Source organism: Lactuca sativa, chromosome 9, assembly GCF_002870075.4.
Source record: "Lactuca sativa cultivar Salinas chromosome 9, Lsat_Salinas_v11, whole genome shotgun sequence".
Lineage (NCBI taxonomy): Eukaryota > Viridiplantae > Streptophyta > Magnoliopsida > Asterales > Asteraceae > Lactuca > Lactuca sativa.
The window spans coordinates 99,733,389-99,749,694 of NC_056631.2; positions in this window are offsets into that span (position 1 = coordinate 99,733,389).

Consider the following 16,306-nt stretch of genomic DNA (forward strand, 5'->3'; position numbering starts at 1 on the left):
CTTTAAGGGTATTGAGTTCATATGGAGGTTTGGACTACAGATCTGGACCTTGTGAGGTCCCTAGCATCCAAAGGTCCCTGCTTTATTCAGCCTTAATGGAATTCTTGAGTGAAAAACCCTTTTTAGAGCATGTTCTTGGCATTTCAAGCCTAAAGTGCCATGCATGGACGTAAAGTTTGTGACTTTACGTGATAAATGAGCCTTGAGAGTGTAGATCTAGAGTTTGGGAAGCTTTTTTGCCTTGAAATCGTCTGAATGGGAAAAGAGTCTGAATGGACTTGCCGAGTCGAGGAGTCGACTCGACGAGTCGGTTAAGGTTTGTCCCGATGAGCTGTCTACGTTGTTACTCGGCGAGTTAGGGGTTAACTCGAGGAGTTGGACCCTCACAAAGACCTCTGTGTAACGACTGGACTCGACGAGTCACATGAGCGCACTCGGCGAGTCAGGTCAATCTAGGACTGTTGACTCGAGTTGACTTCTATTGACATTAGGGTTTGGCCAACATTATTAATGGAGACCGTGGAGGGGTAAAATGGTCTTTTATCCATTCCTAGAGTTAGAGAGAGAGTAAGAGAAACTTTTGGTGTATTTGAGTAAGGGTGGGGTATTGATTAGAGATGCTTATCTAATATGTTAGGCTGAGGCTAGTTCGGGATTTCCAAGTACGTGACTATTACTTGCTAGTTTATGAGGTGAGTTTTCTCACTATACTTACCAAGAGTGGTATCCTTATATGATTGAGTTGTCTTATGTGTTTATCTGTGTATTGTAATATTTTGCATTATGTCTTTGTGATTTATGTTGAATATTGTTGTTATGAGTTACTGAGTTGGGACCGGAGGGTCCCACTAAAACACATCGACCGGAGGGTCTTACTGAGTTATGGCCTAGAGTGGCTAATGAGTTGTGTGTGGTATTTTGAGGAACTTACTAAGCTTTGTGCTTACCGTTGTTACTCGGCGAGTTAGGGGTTAACTCGAGGAGCTGGACCCTCACAAAGACCTCTGTATAACGACTGGACTCGACGAGTCACATGAGCGCACTCGGCGAGTCAGGTCAATCTAGGACTGTTGACTCGAGTTGACTTCTATTGACATTAGGGTTTGGCCAACATTATTAATGGAGACCGTGGAGGGGTAAAATGGTCTTTTATCCATTCCTAGAGTTAGAGAGAGAGTAAGAGAAACTTTTGGTGTATTTGAGTAAGGGTGGGGTATTGATTAGAGATGCTTATCTAATATGTTAGGCTGAGGCTAGTTCGGGATTTCCAAGTACGTGACTATTACTTGCTAGTTTATGAGGTGAGTTTTCTCACTATACTTACCAAGAGTGGTATCCTTATATGATTGAGTTGTCTTATGTGTTTATCTGTGTATTGTAATATTTTGCATTATGTCTTTGTGATTTATGTTGAATATTGTTGTTATGAGTTACTGAGTTGGGACCGGAGGGTCCCACTAAAACACATCGACCGGAGGGTCTTACTGAGTTATGGCCTAGAGTGGCTAATGAGTTGTGTGTGGTATTTTGAGGAACTTACTAAGCTTTGTGCTTACCGTGTTATGTGTTATGTGTTTCAGGTACTTCTCAGGATTACGGGAAGGCGCCGGCGTGATTGTACACACTTGTTCATGATTATGTTGAGGATTCTGGGAGTTGACTTTTTTTGGGAATTTATGTTGACATTGAGACACTTGTGGTTTTATGAAATAAAATATATAAGTTTTGTGTGTTTTAAAATGAAAATTTTGGTTTAAAAATTTATGGTGTTACAAGTTGGTATCAGAGCCTTGGTTTGAGGGATTCGGATGCACCTCCAGGTGTGTTTTGACTCAAACTAAGGATTTAAGAAGAATTTTCAAAAGAAAAGAATTTTTTCCAAAACGAGAAAGAGTTTTAATAGAAAACAAGTGGAAGCGGTGTGTACAATCAGCCAGAGCCCGAACGGTGATTTTCCAAAATACCCTTACATTTGTGTTGTAAGATAATTATGAGATATTTAGTTAAGATTGCATGCCAGAGGGTAGGCTAGGTATTCCATATTCTAAGGCTAGAGTTGCCTTATTTGTGATGCGTTAGGCTAGGAGATGTTTTGATCAGTGTTAACTTTTATTTGCTTGAGTATGTGTTGAGTTCTGAGTCGGGAGATGATCTAGGAAGAGATACTTAGATAAGCTTAAGAGAGGGGTCTACTGAGAGAGTAGCTGGTGATTCGTGAGACATAGAGTATTTGTGAATTAGAATCCTAGAAGGAGGACTTGGGGTGACTACACATGAGGTGTGGAAGGTAGTATTAGGCCCGTACTACCGAAAGCAGCCGATTTGTGTGCAATCCAAGTAAGAATCTTTGGGATGCTAAGGAGCAAGTAGGGATGAGTAGTCGAGTGTGATTATGCTCGAGCGAGTTTATGATGATTTTGTGTTGTGTTTTAGAGACATCATGGTAGGTACGCGCCACACCCCAGAGAGCAGTGGAGTTAGCGATGATGAGATTCGCATGATGATTCACGACGAGGTGGTCGCATCCATATGTGAGCCTATGCCGGAGATGTTTGGGTCTATTAAGACCACTTTGATAGAGACATTTGACGAGCAATATGCTGCAGTTTCTAAGGCGGCTGCTGCTGCAGCCACCGCAGTTGTCGCTGTTGTCAAGCCACAAGGAGGTGACTCGTTGCTATACCGGGAGTTTAGCAACACGAATCCACCAGAGTTTGATGGGACTCGGGACCCGATTATTGCGATGAGATGGATCTCTGATATCGAGGGTTGTTTCTACACGTGTTCATGCCCAGATCATTTGAGGGTGCGGTTTGCGCTGAACCAGCTTCGCTTGGGAGTGAAGGACTGGTGGAAGTTTGTGACGGACAGTTTTACTCCTGCAGAGCATGTTGCGGTGACTTGGGAGAGCTTTTTTGTGATGTTTCGAGATAATTATGTTCCCTCCGGTGGAGAGGGAACGGTTGGCTAAGGAGTTTATGTCTCTTAGACAGAAGACAGAGTCGGTGACTGTGATTATGCAGATGTTTCACGAGAGGGCGTTGTTTTTCCTTGAGCATGTGGCGACTGAGCAGGCATGCATGAGTCGGTACTTGAGCATTCTGAGGAGGGATATTCGGGATTTCGTGGCGAAATTGTCTTACTGGACATTTGTTGAGCTTCAGGAAAATGCCATGAGGAGGGAGATCGAGTTGGAGACTCAGGCGAGGGAGGACGCGGAGTCTCATGCGAGAGACTGACGGTTGGCACAGTCGCAACCGGCAGCGAAGCAGTCTAAGCCTGCTGATTAGAGATTAGAAGGCCAAAAGGGTTGCACTTGTGGCAACAGTCATGAGGGGGAGCTTGTCGAGCGGGGATTTGCTAAACATGTGGCAAGGAGGGGCATATGGCGAAGGATTGCCCTAAGGGTTTTGCAGTCTGTTTCCACTGCAATCAGACCGGCCATCGGAAGGTTGAGTGCCCTCAGCTTTGTTGGGTTTTGACCATTCTAACAATCCTAAGTGTACATGCAACCCTAAATACCTTGGATCTATGTTTTCTCTATTATACATGCAAATATGAACATCCAAGGTATTATCCTAATCTAGCATATAAAATAATGGAAATAACAAGATAGAATACATACCTCTTAGATGTAGAATGTCTTCATGAAGCTTGAGTGCCTAGTGCCCCAAGTGTGACACCTCAAATAGTTCACACAACACCAAATACACTTGGAATAACTTGAGAGAATTCTACACTTCATGAAATTCGGCTAGCCCTTCTATTACACACTCTAGTGGCCGATTTTGGTCAAGAATAAGATGCATATATAGTTAGGGTTACACCAAGTAAACCCTAATTGTCATGGCCTTTCATTTCCATGAACCATGGGTACAAATACACCATGGAGCATCCATGGAGCATCATATGGATTTTAGCCCAACTAGATAATCCATGGAGCATTAGCCCACTATATAAGTATGGATGATTTGCACAATCAACCCATATATTTAATTAGTCTTCTTTTGATCACTTAATTAATCCGAGATTAATTCTTGATCAATACTAGTTAAATAATCTTATTATTCTTATTATTAATATACTAGAACTTATAATATATTAATAACCATAAGTGTCTTATTTCTCTTATTATAGTCTATCCAAGTGCATGATGCCATGCAACCCAAATGGACCATGCCGGGTCGGGTCAAGTCTTACCAATTATAGTTATGGACTTAGACATTAATCCAACAAGCTTGTTCAAGGATCAGCCCAGGGTTCTACTCCTGCTGCATTGCATGCTACTGATGTTTGGCCAGTGAAGGCCAAGGTTCCAAAGGCTCGTGGGAGAGCTTTTCAGCTGACAGGGGAGGAGGTCCGCCCAGCACCTGATGTCGTGGCTGTTACGTATTTCCTTATTTATTCATTTATTCTGAGATTCTCTTTTTGTGATTATTTTGGGCTATATTTAGGTACATTTCTTGTGAGTTTCGTACCTGCTTTAGTGTTATTTGACTCGGGTGCGAGTCGATCATTCATGTCTCTAGCCTTTAGTCGTCACATCGGTATCCGGCGTGAGGCGTTAAGTCGACATCTGAGGGTTTCTATAGCAGATGAGCATGCGGTTTTTGCAACTGAGGTATTCCTAGGATGTGTGCTGGAGATTTTTGGTGTCGAGTTTCCGATTAACCTGGTACCGATCGCGATGGGTGATGTATGCGTGATCGTGGGCATGGATTGGTTGAGCCGCTTTGGAGTAGTGATCGACTGCGATCGCCAGTTGGTGACTACACGAGACCCTAGTGGGGGAGTGCTTACAGTGTATGGAGAGGGTACCAGATCTGGGTCAGCTTTCTGCTCTGCCGCCAGGGCAAGGCAGAGTTTACAGCAGGGTTGTATGGGATTCCTGGCGTACATGATGGATTCACGAACTGTGTCAGAGAGGCCGAGTTCTATCTCCGAGGTTCCGATAGTGTGCAATTTCCCTGATGTTTTTCCCAAGGAGTTACCGGGTGTGCCTTTCAAGAGGTAGGTGGAGTTTCGGATTGATTTGGTTCCGGGAGCAGCGCCTATCGCCAAGGCACCTTATCGCCTTGCACCACCAGAGATGTAGGAGTTATCCTCATGTCACACCCCCAAACCAAGGATGGCGGAAACGTCAGGGGGTGGAGGACTTCATGTACAGTATCACAACAACGTGTATAATAGTGCTCAAAGTAAATACAACCATCATAAATATAATTGAAAAAGTTACACCAAAGTATATGTTTACATGTTTCAAAATCAATTACATTATGATGACAAAAATAAATTGTTGACGGTTTAACGTCCCATCCTCAAAGCGCTGAAGTTTTCCTGTTTCACTGATTTCCTGAGAATACAAGTAGTTTTGAAAGAGTGTCAACAATTAAGTTGGTGAGTTCATAAGAGTTTTGTTTGGAGTAGAAACCGTTTTCCTTATAAAATCGATAGAGTTGATTTCCAGAAAATCCAATATTTTCTTAGTTAAGTGTAAACAGCATATTCCTATATGATGTATTAATGAACCCTAGATTGACCCGTAGATTTCCCCTATAATCGTCCAGCGTATATAAGTTATAGAAGATTTAAGTTAGATAAAACGTTGAATATAGTGGGTCTGCCCTAGGTCCACAACCCAACGAGGAACAGGAGATGAGGCGGGCACCACCAATTCTAAGCCAATCCAGACTAAATTCTTGTATGACTCAAGCATATACGCTCAACGATTATAGTTGAAGTCTAACAATGCGAAAATTTAATGTGGACTTAAATCCAAAAACCGGAACCAAACCCTAGTGTAGTGTATGAAATAGTAGTAGTGACTGTGAACATAAACTATACATATCATAGTTCATCGGATAGTGATAGTGACTAGTGAACATGAACTATGCATATTATAGTTTACCAAAAGTGGTGGTGATGGTGAATATAACCTATACATATCATAGTTCATCAAATAGTGATAGTGACTAGTGAACATGAATTATGCATATTATAGTTTACCAAAAGTGGTGGTGATGGTGAATTCCTTTCTTGTAATTAAGTTCATAGGGTAGATGAAACATAAACTATACCTATTATAGTTTATCACTTTGTTTGTAATATATATATGCCATAACTATACCGATTATAACTAGCGTGTTCGTTTGTGGGGGTATAATGGATTAACTATACTTATTATAGTTTATCATAATTATCCATAGTGGTAATAACTCTTTTGTATGTGTAAAACCTTTAATCATGTGTTTGTTATGTAAAATAACCCTAAACTATACCTATTATAGTTTATTAATTATTTGTGTGGGTAGTGAGCATAAGCCTTACTTGTCTTAATTTACCAATGTTTATATTTTAATGGATATAGCCTTGTAATATCATTTATATATTTACCATACTTGTGGAGGTATAAATCCATTTGTTTTCTGATGTATGTCTATATAAGAATACAAAATTGTCATATATTGCAACAACACATAATCACATAATGATGTATACCTTGCTCAACATGTTACAAGGTGAAATGAAATTTATAGTGTTTTTCTGTTAATAACATTTTCTGTAACTGTTATTGGTAAATTTGTAGAAAAATCATAAAAGGTCCAAATCAAGTTCTATAACTTCTGAGAGTTTGAAAAATGAGTCTAGTTTGTTCATAATTTTTATTATAATTTTTAATGACCTCTTACTTGTGTGAAAAAGTCCATAATCACAGACTGGTCCGGATTGATGTTTGAAATGATAGGCAGTTTTGTAAAAATCACCATAAATTGTAGAAAAATCGTATGGAGATGTGCAAGTAGTCATTTTAAAGATAAGAAGTGGAACTACATGCACCTAAAACAGTTTTGAAAACTAAAATGTTTAAGTTGTCCAAAACAGTCCGTGAATGAAGTTGAACTTTTCTGATGAAGGCTGTTAGAAAAGTTTAGTTATGTTCTTGGTGTTTTAACTTGTATTCCCCCACTAAAAACTTGAGAAAACATGAAAATGTAGGGGTATGAACTCACCTTGAGTGATTTTAGTAGATAAGTGTTGAAGAAGAGAAGTGTTCAACCCAAGAACACTTGAAGAATCCCTTGAAGATTCGAAGCTCTAACACAAATATAATGGAGTTTGTGTAAGATATCCATGATTTGAGTGGAAATAATTGAGATAATCATAAAGAGAATGGATTATGCTTACCAAATGTGGAGGAAAAACTCAAGATCAGCCCTGGAAATCTCGAATTTCTAGAGAGAGAAAGTGAGAGAGAAAAGAGTTTGATCTTCTTGTAAAATGAGAGCAAATGAGAGAAGTGAGGAGAGAGGATGAATATTCAGCTCTCAAAAACGTGGGAAAGATTGATGATTGAGTGGAAAGGACATTGATGTGACCTAGGTAAGGTGGGGAGGTGTGGCTGGTCATAGAGTGGGTGTGGGAGTGGTTGCTTGTGTCATAAGGTAAAGCAAAGTCAACACTCCACCTCTTTGTACTTTACCCACTTGCTTTTATTATTTAAATAAAGATTTTTATGAAAATATGATTAAATTGTGAATATTTAGGGTTTATTATGTTAAAATATGATTTTGGGTGAAAATCCCGCGTTAAAATAATTAAAAACAGGCCTTAAACGCAAAACTACGCGAAAACCGGGAGAAAATGAGTTCCCAGCGAGACCTCTCGGTCCTAGGCCGAGGTTCGGTCCCTAGGCCGAGGCTCGGTCCATGCTGAGGATTGTAGCCGGAAACGAACAGAAGGAAACGAAGGGGCGGGGAGCTCGGTCCGAAGTCAGAAGCGAGGGCTCAGTCCTCGGTCCTCAGAAGGGAAGGTTCGGCAAGCCATCAGAAGGGAGGGTTCGGTTAGTCATCAGAAGAGGAAATGGTCAGAACCGAAAGGTGCCGAACGTTCGGGTTCGGTTGAGCAGCCTTCGGCTCAGAAGGGTTCGGTTCTTAGAGTGAGGTTCGGTTCGGTTCAGCAGGCTCTTCATCAGGAGGGTTCGGTTCCTAAGGGGACTTTCGGTTCCTAAGAGGACTTTCGGGTCCTAAGAGGGGTTTCGGTTCCTCATGCCCGTTTTTCGCGTAGACTTCCGTTTTTGGGCTGTTCTCGCCAAATTCGAGGGTCGGGATGCCCTGAGTGATTATAGAGAGTTGGGAGAGATTTCGAGAGAGATTTGAGAGAGATTCCACATACTCAGAGAGATTTGGGAGAGATTTGACATACTTGGGGAGATTTCACATACAAAGAGATATTTGGGAGAGATTTCACATTCTTAGAGAGATTTGGGAGAGATTTGACATTCTTGGAGAGATTTCTCATTCAGAGAGAGATTTGGGAGAGATTTCACATACTTAGAGAGATTTGGGAGAGATTTGACATTCTTGGAGAGATTTCTCATACAAAGAGAGATTTGGGAGAGATTTCACATACTTAGAGAGATTTGGGAGAGATTTGACATTCTTGGAGAGATTTCTCATACAAAGAGAGATTTGGGAGAGATTTCACATACTTAGAGAGATTTGGGAGAGATTTCTGATAAGAAGAGATGGAGTGAACACGATTGAGAGAGGTTTCATTGGTGACCTTTTTGAGTGTTCGGCTTCGCAATGTAGGGTCCGTAAGCCCCGTTAAGCCTTGTTTAAGGATCTTGCATACTCCCGATGAGTACAACATTGTTTTATCGGTTTGGCTCGCCACGTACCACAGTTTTAAGTTAAGGAGATCTAGATGTACGCACTTTTCAATTTATGATTTCTCATTAGAATAGAGAGTTGTTTAGAAATTACATAACGTAAACTCTAATACTCACGGTAAATTGAGTTGACCGGTTTGACTTGTTGACTTTAGTTGACTTTGACTTGACCGAAAATTGACGGTTGTCACACCTCACAGCTTTAGGAGCTGCTGGGGAAGGGATTTATTTGACCGAGTAGCTTGCCGTGGGGAGTGTCGATCCTTTTTGTCAAGAAAAAGGATGGTTCACACCAGATGTGTATTGATTACCGGGAGTTGAACAAGTTGACGGTCAAGAACCATTATCCACTTCCGAGGATCAATGATTTATTCGATTAGCTTCAGGGGGCATCTTGGTTTTCCAAGATTGATTTGGGATCCGAATATCACCAGATGAGGGTATGCGAGGAGGATATTCATAAGACGACCTTTAGAACTCGTTATGGGCATTACGAGTTCGTAGTGATGCCTTTCGGGCTCACCAACGCACCGGCAGCTTTCATGGATCTCATGAACCGGGTGTGCGGGCCTATGTTGGACTAGTCGGTGATCGTGTTCATCGACGACATCTTAGTGTATTCGAGATCCAGAGAGCAGCATGAGGAGCACCTGCGAGAGGTTCTTGGGGTATTGAGATCAAAGAGGTTGTATGCCAAACTCTTCAAGTGTGATTTCTGGTTACGAGAGGTCCATTTCCTGGGACATCTCGTTAATCAAAGCGGGATTTTGGTCGATCCAGCTAAAATTGAGGCGGTTATGCGATGGGGGGTGCCGAGATCCCCATCTAAGATCAGGAGTTTTCTGGGATTGGCCGGCTACTATCGGAGATTTAACAAGGATTTCTCCAAGATTGTGGTTTCTCTAACCAAGTTGACCCGGAAGGGCATTACTTTTGTTTGGAGGCCTGAGCAACAGGCATCATTCGAGACTCTTCGCCAGAGATTGTGAGAAGCTCCGGTGTTAGCCCTTCTGGAGGGAGTGGAGTACTTTATGGTTTACCGTGGTGCGTCTATCTCAGGGATAGGTGCAGTTTTGATGAAAAAGGGGTCACGTGATAGCATATGCGTCGAGGCAGTTGAATCCCCACGAGACGAGGTATCCCGCCCATGATTTGGAGTTGGGGGAGGTGGTGTTCGCCCTCAAGATTTGGCGCCATTATCTTTATGGTGTTCGGTGTACCATATACACAGACCACAAGAGCCTAAAGTATCTCATGGATCATCCCAACCTAAATATGAGACAGAGCAAATGGTTGGATATGGTGAAAGACTATGACTGTGAGATTCTGTATTATTCGGGCAAGGCTAACATGGTAGCCGACGCCCTGAGTCATAGTGCCGAGAGTGCTCTGATCCGAGATATGTGTATGAGGATGATGGTGATGACTTCAGTCTTTGATACCATTCGAGAGGCCCATGTGGATTCCATGAGACCGGAGAACTGCAAGAGGGAGCAGGTGATTGGACAGGTGTCCGAGTTTGCGACGGATAGTCGAGGGCTTATGACTTTCCGAGGGCATATTTGGGTGCCCTATACTAGCGGAGCTCGTCGTATTCTGATGGAGGAGGCGCGTAGATCGAGATTCTCGATCCACCTAGGAGCCACTAAGATGTACTTGGACCTGAAGAAAGATTATTGGTGGCCTTGTATGAAGAGGGACGTGGCTTGGGTAGTTGAGAGGTGCTTGACCTGTCGTCGGGTTAAGGCTGAGCACCAGCATCCTCATGGAAAGTTGCAGCCACTAGAGGTTCCCCAGTGGAAGTGGGAACAGATTACCATGAATTTTATCACCAAATTGCCGAGGACCGCACAAGATGTCGATGCGATTTGGGTGATTGTAGATCGGTTGACAAAGAGCGCTCACTTCCTTGCTATTAGTGAGAGTCCTTCTGTAGAGAGACGGGCCGAGGTATATGTAAGAGAGGTGGTAGCTTGGCATGGAATGCCGACATCGATAGTATCGATCAGGATGTGCGCTTTACTTCTAGGTTCTGGAAGAAGTTTCATGAGGATTTGGGTATGCGATTGCACTTCAGTACAACCTACCACCCACAGAAGGATAGGCAGAGTGAGTGGACGATTCAAACGCTTGAAGACATGCTTCGAGCATGTGTTATGGACTTCGGTGGAAGTTGGGACACATATCTGCCCTTGGCTGAGTTTTCTTACAACAACAGCCACCATTCCAGTATTAGTATGCCTCCTTTTGAGCTTCTTTATGGGAGGAGGTGCCGAACTCCTATATGTTGGGGTGATGTGGGACAACGAGTGATGGGTAGCACTGAGATAGTGCTCAAGACGACTGAGCAGATTCAGCAGGTCAGACAGAGGTTACTGACGACCTAGAGTCGCCAGAAGAGTTACACTGACAGGCGATGATCCGAGTTTGAGTTTCAGGTTGGAGATTTTCTCCTCCTGAGGGTATCCCCGTGGAAATGGGTGATCCGATTCAGGAAGAGGGGCAAGTTGGGGCCTCGATACATCGGTCCTTTCAGGGTGACCGCCAGAGTGGGTGGGGTAGCATACCGTTTGGAGCTACCTGCGGAGTTGAATCAGATTCATAACACCTTCCATGTGTCTCAGCTGAGGAAGTGTGTAGCCGATGAGATGGCAGTGGTTCCACTAGAGGACATTCAGGTGGATGTGAGCCTGAATTAAATTGAGAAATCGATTGCGATCATGGATCGAAAGGTGAAGGTTCTGAGGAACAAAGAGGTACCCTTGGTTAAGGTCCAGTGGCAACATCAGAGAGAATCTGAGTTGACGTGGGAGTCGGAGTCCGAGATGTGAGATCAGTATCCAGAGTTATTTTCAGATCATGACTTCGAGGGCGAAGTCTGATACTAGTGCGGGAGAATTGTAACATCCAGACTTCCAGGTATTTTGTTTATTTATTTATTTATTTTTGAGGACTATTGAGCTACTCGATGAGTCGGTGCTACAACTCGTTGAGTAGAGTCGCGATGTGTCACGTGGGATTAATGACCTACTCGACGAGTCTGAGAGTCGACTAGCCGAGTAGACGCTGGGATGAGAAAGCCTAGATCCCCTGTTTTGGGGCCTATTTAAAGGCACTTATAGCCTCATTTGCGGCTATACATCCCTGAGAGAAACCCTAATCACCCTTTGAGCTTATAGAGAGAGTGTATGAGCTAACATTGTGTATTTTGGTGTATCTTTGGAAGAGAACAGAAGGATTTCAAGCAAGGAGCAAGAGGAGACTGTTAGATCTACTATTATTCATCCAAGAGCTCCTGTTAAAGGTATAAAGTTTGTACCTTTCTCATTTGTTTGGGTAAATCTCATATTTTTGGAGACTAGGGCTTCTTTTATATCTATTATTGGGACTTTGAGGGTATTGAGTTCATATGGAGGTTTGGACTTCAGATCTGGAACTTATGAGATCTAGCATTTAAAGGTCCCTGATTTATTCAGCGTTAATGGAATTCTTGAGTGAAAAACCCTTTTTAGAGCATGTTCTTGGCATTTCAAGCCCAAAGTGTCATGCATGGACGTAAAGATTGTGACTCTACATGATAAATGAGCCTTAAGAGTGTAGATCTAGATTTTGGGAAGCTTTTCTGCCTTCAAATCGTCTGAATGGGAAAAGAGTCTGAATGAACTCGCCGAGTCGAGGAGCCGACTCGACGAGTCGATTAGGGTTTGTCCTGATGAGCTGTCTACGTTGTTACTCGGCGACTTAGGGGTTAACTCGACGATTTGGACCCTCACAAAGACCTCTATGTAATGACTGGACTCGACGAGTCACATGAGCGCACTCGGCGAGTCAGGTCAATCTAGGACTGTTGACTCGCATTGACTTCTATTAACTTTAGGGTTTAGCAAACATAACTAATGGAGACCGTGGAGGGGTAAAATGGTCTTTTATCCATTCCAGGAGTTAGAGAGAGAAAGAGAGTAAGAGAAACTTTTGGTGTATTTGAGTAAGGGTGGGGTATTGATTAGAGATGCTTATCTATTATGTTAGGCGGAGGCTAGTTCGGGATTTCTGAGTACGTGACTATTACTTGCTAGTTTACAAGGTGAGACTTCTCACTATACTTACCAAGAGTGGTATCCTTACGTGATTGAGTTGTCTTATGTGTCTATCTGTGTACTGTAATATTTTGCATTATGTCTTTGTGATTTATGCTGAATATTGTTGTTATGAGTTACTGAGTTGGGACCGGAGGTTCCCACTGAGACATATCGATTGTAGGGTCTTACTGAGTTCTATCCTAGAGTGGCTAATGAGTTGTGCGTGGTATTTTGGGGAACTCACTAAGCTTTGTGCTTACCGTGTTATGTGTTATGTGTTTCAGGTACTTCTCAGGATCACGGGAAGGCGCCGGCGTGATTGTACACACTTGTTCATGATTATGTTGAGGATTCTGGGAGTTGTCTTTTTGTTGGGAATTTATGTTGACATTGAGACACTTATGGTTTTATGAAATATAATATATAAGTTTTGTGTGTTTTAAAATGAAAATTTTGGTTTTAAAATTTTACGGTGTTACACGGCCCGCATTAGGTCTCTTGGCCTACAACACACAACAGGACCTCCTCAACCTCAACCACTACCATATTTTGACATATAACAAACAAGGATCATGTAGACACATAATATAGACAATATCAAACATACAGTTCGCTACAGTCTACTAGATCTCTCATAGTACACTGCTCTGCTACCAACTAACCTCCATGGAATGCATAACCATAAGTAACCAAAGGTGAGATAGCCACCCGAACAGATGATCCTACTCTAAAACCACAACCAAACAAGGAATAGGCAAGAAATCCTAGATCAAGAGTTCTCAAGCTATCCTACATGACTACATACAGTCCTTAAGACACTCTGCTAGACGATAATCCTTCATCACCACTCCTTTAATTCAAAAGTCATGGATTTATTTTGATTTTTGATTTTTGTGGGTGAACTCTTAACTATTAACAAGGTTGCAGTCATGGTTAATGGTGGTGGTGGTGATGGTCGGAAGTATTCTTTTGGTAACTGAAGTCGAGAGAGAGAGAGAGAGAGAGAGAGAGAGAGAGAGAGAGAGAGAGAAAGAAGGGGGGTAGTCTAGGATATTCAATTAATGGGTCCTATATATTTATTTAAATTATATATTTTCTATATTTAATTAATATTTTTCATTTAATTATTAATTTAAAAAAAAAATAAAACAAATCACTAAGAACAAATTAGTGATTAGAGATCAGTCATATCATAGAAACTATCTAAAAAGTAAAATTAAAATAATTAAAACTAAACATACAAATTGGCATAATGACTTAAAAGGGTAATATATTTTTCGATTTGTACACATTTTATCACTGAATTTTTTTTCGTACACATTTAGTCCGTATGACCGGCTACTTCAGGTTATCCGGTAAAAATAACTTAATATGGTAATATATTTATCATTTGTACACATTTAGTCCTTAATATTTTTGTACACATTTAGTCCTTAATATTTTTTTATTTTAAAATAAGTCATTTTTTTTTATTCATTAAGTACTTATAAATGATTTCTTTAGGTTTTTCTCACGACATCTTATGTGGGATAGCCATATGGTGGTGGGATAGTTTCAGTTGGTCCTGCTATATGTTATAGGCCAAGATACCTGGTGCGGGTCGGCTATAAGCTTTAGGTACGAAGACTTGAGAAGAGCGGTTGGATTAAGGCATCATGCCAACAAACCCTGGGTATTCCAGTCCGATGACTGATTGAACCTGTTGCATGTTGGCAATCCAGTCCGATGACTGAGTGGGCCAAGGTATAACAATCTAATGAGTGTGGGTTCGTTATGCATGATAATATGTTTGTTGTGTTGGGTATTCTGGGGGAAACTCACTAAACTTTGTGCTTACCCAATTGTTTATGTTTTTAGATTCTATCGTTGGTCGTGGGAAGGCGAATGCATGAATGTACACACTCATCAACATTATTAAGGATTACGCATTTCTTATATTACTCTAATTTTCGATAAATGTATTTTGGAATAAACGTTTTTTCTTAATAATGGATTTATAATTAGGGAGTTTTGCCTTATTTAAAAATGAATTTTTTTGGTTGTGAAAATGAGACATTACACATAATCAACAACCTCACACATTTCATCAATGATTGTCCCACATAAAATGTCGTGAGAAAAACCTAAAAAAAACATTCATAAGTACTGAATGTGTACAAAAACAAAAATGACTTATTTTGAAACAACAAATATTAAGGACTAAATGTGTACAAAATGAAAAATATATTACCCTATTAAATCATTTTTCCCAGCTAACCTAGAGTAGCTGGTCATAAGGACTGAATATGTATAGTTCAACAAGTTAAAGGGGTAAATGTAGACGAAAAAAAACTCAATGACCAAATATATATAAATCAAAAAATATATTATCTTTTTAAGTGGTTACCCATACAAATTACACAAACCACGGAAAGGATTCATGTAATTTATTTTAGGAAAAAAATTACAATAATAAAAGAAAAAGCTCCTATTGAATATTAGCATCCTAAAAAAGTGGTTGTTGTGGAGACATAAAGGACATGCCTAATTGCCTATATGCTATAAATTATAAAACTGGTCGTTTTGGAAATTTATGATTACCACCACTACCAACCTCTTTTGGGTAACTTTGACATCAAAAATAGTACTTGTACTATATTGTTTTACCCCACTCGCTACAATTATAACTGTTTCCTTTTCTAGAACTGCTTTTTTCTTAAACCAAATTAATATATATTTGTAATTCCTATCAATTTTTAAAAATAATATCTAATAAAGCTGATGTAAACATACCTCATTAAGTCGTCCCTATTAACAGGTTATAGGCCAATATAAGAAAAGTAAACCAGAATGTAAGATAATACACAAACTTTACCTAAGATCTGCTTATAAATTTTTATATTTTTTAGTACAACCATGTCTTTATAAATATATCAAGTATTCTTTAGAAATGTCATGTATAGATTATACAACAATTTGTATATTACATAACCTTTTAAAATATAAATTGTTACGTATGTCAAAAAAATGTTTGTATGTACAACTCAGCTTCTTTATTTGCATGTCATTTACATTTAAAATATACTATGATATTAATTTATAATTTAAACCTTTGTTGTGAGGCTGTTTTAATATAAATAATCAAAACACAAACTTTTAACGATAAATAATTTTGTTCGTGCCTTATGGCCTTATCATCTTATATTAGAATTCGATTGTTTCATGAAGAAAATCATGCAAATAAAAGTGAACGTTAAGCAATGAGAACGTAGCTAACAATGAATCTAAAATACTATTTTTTTAGACTTTTTCGACTTCTACAATTAACAAAAGGAAATACATATCGTGATAGTCAAAAAGCTAATTTAATAAGAAAATTACACACAAGTCCTTAAACAACAGCTACATGCTACGTTCATTTTGATTTTATATTAAATATTGTATGCGTATATGTCATATTATGTTTTTAAGTTCTATTTAATTATATTAAGGTGGTAGGGAGTTGAATGTTGATGGAGAAAAACCAAACGCAATTGTTTTTTCCATTTTTCAACACTTTTCAATTTATTTTTTCTTG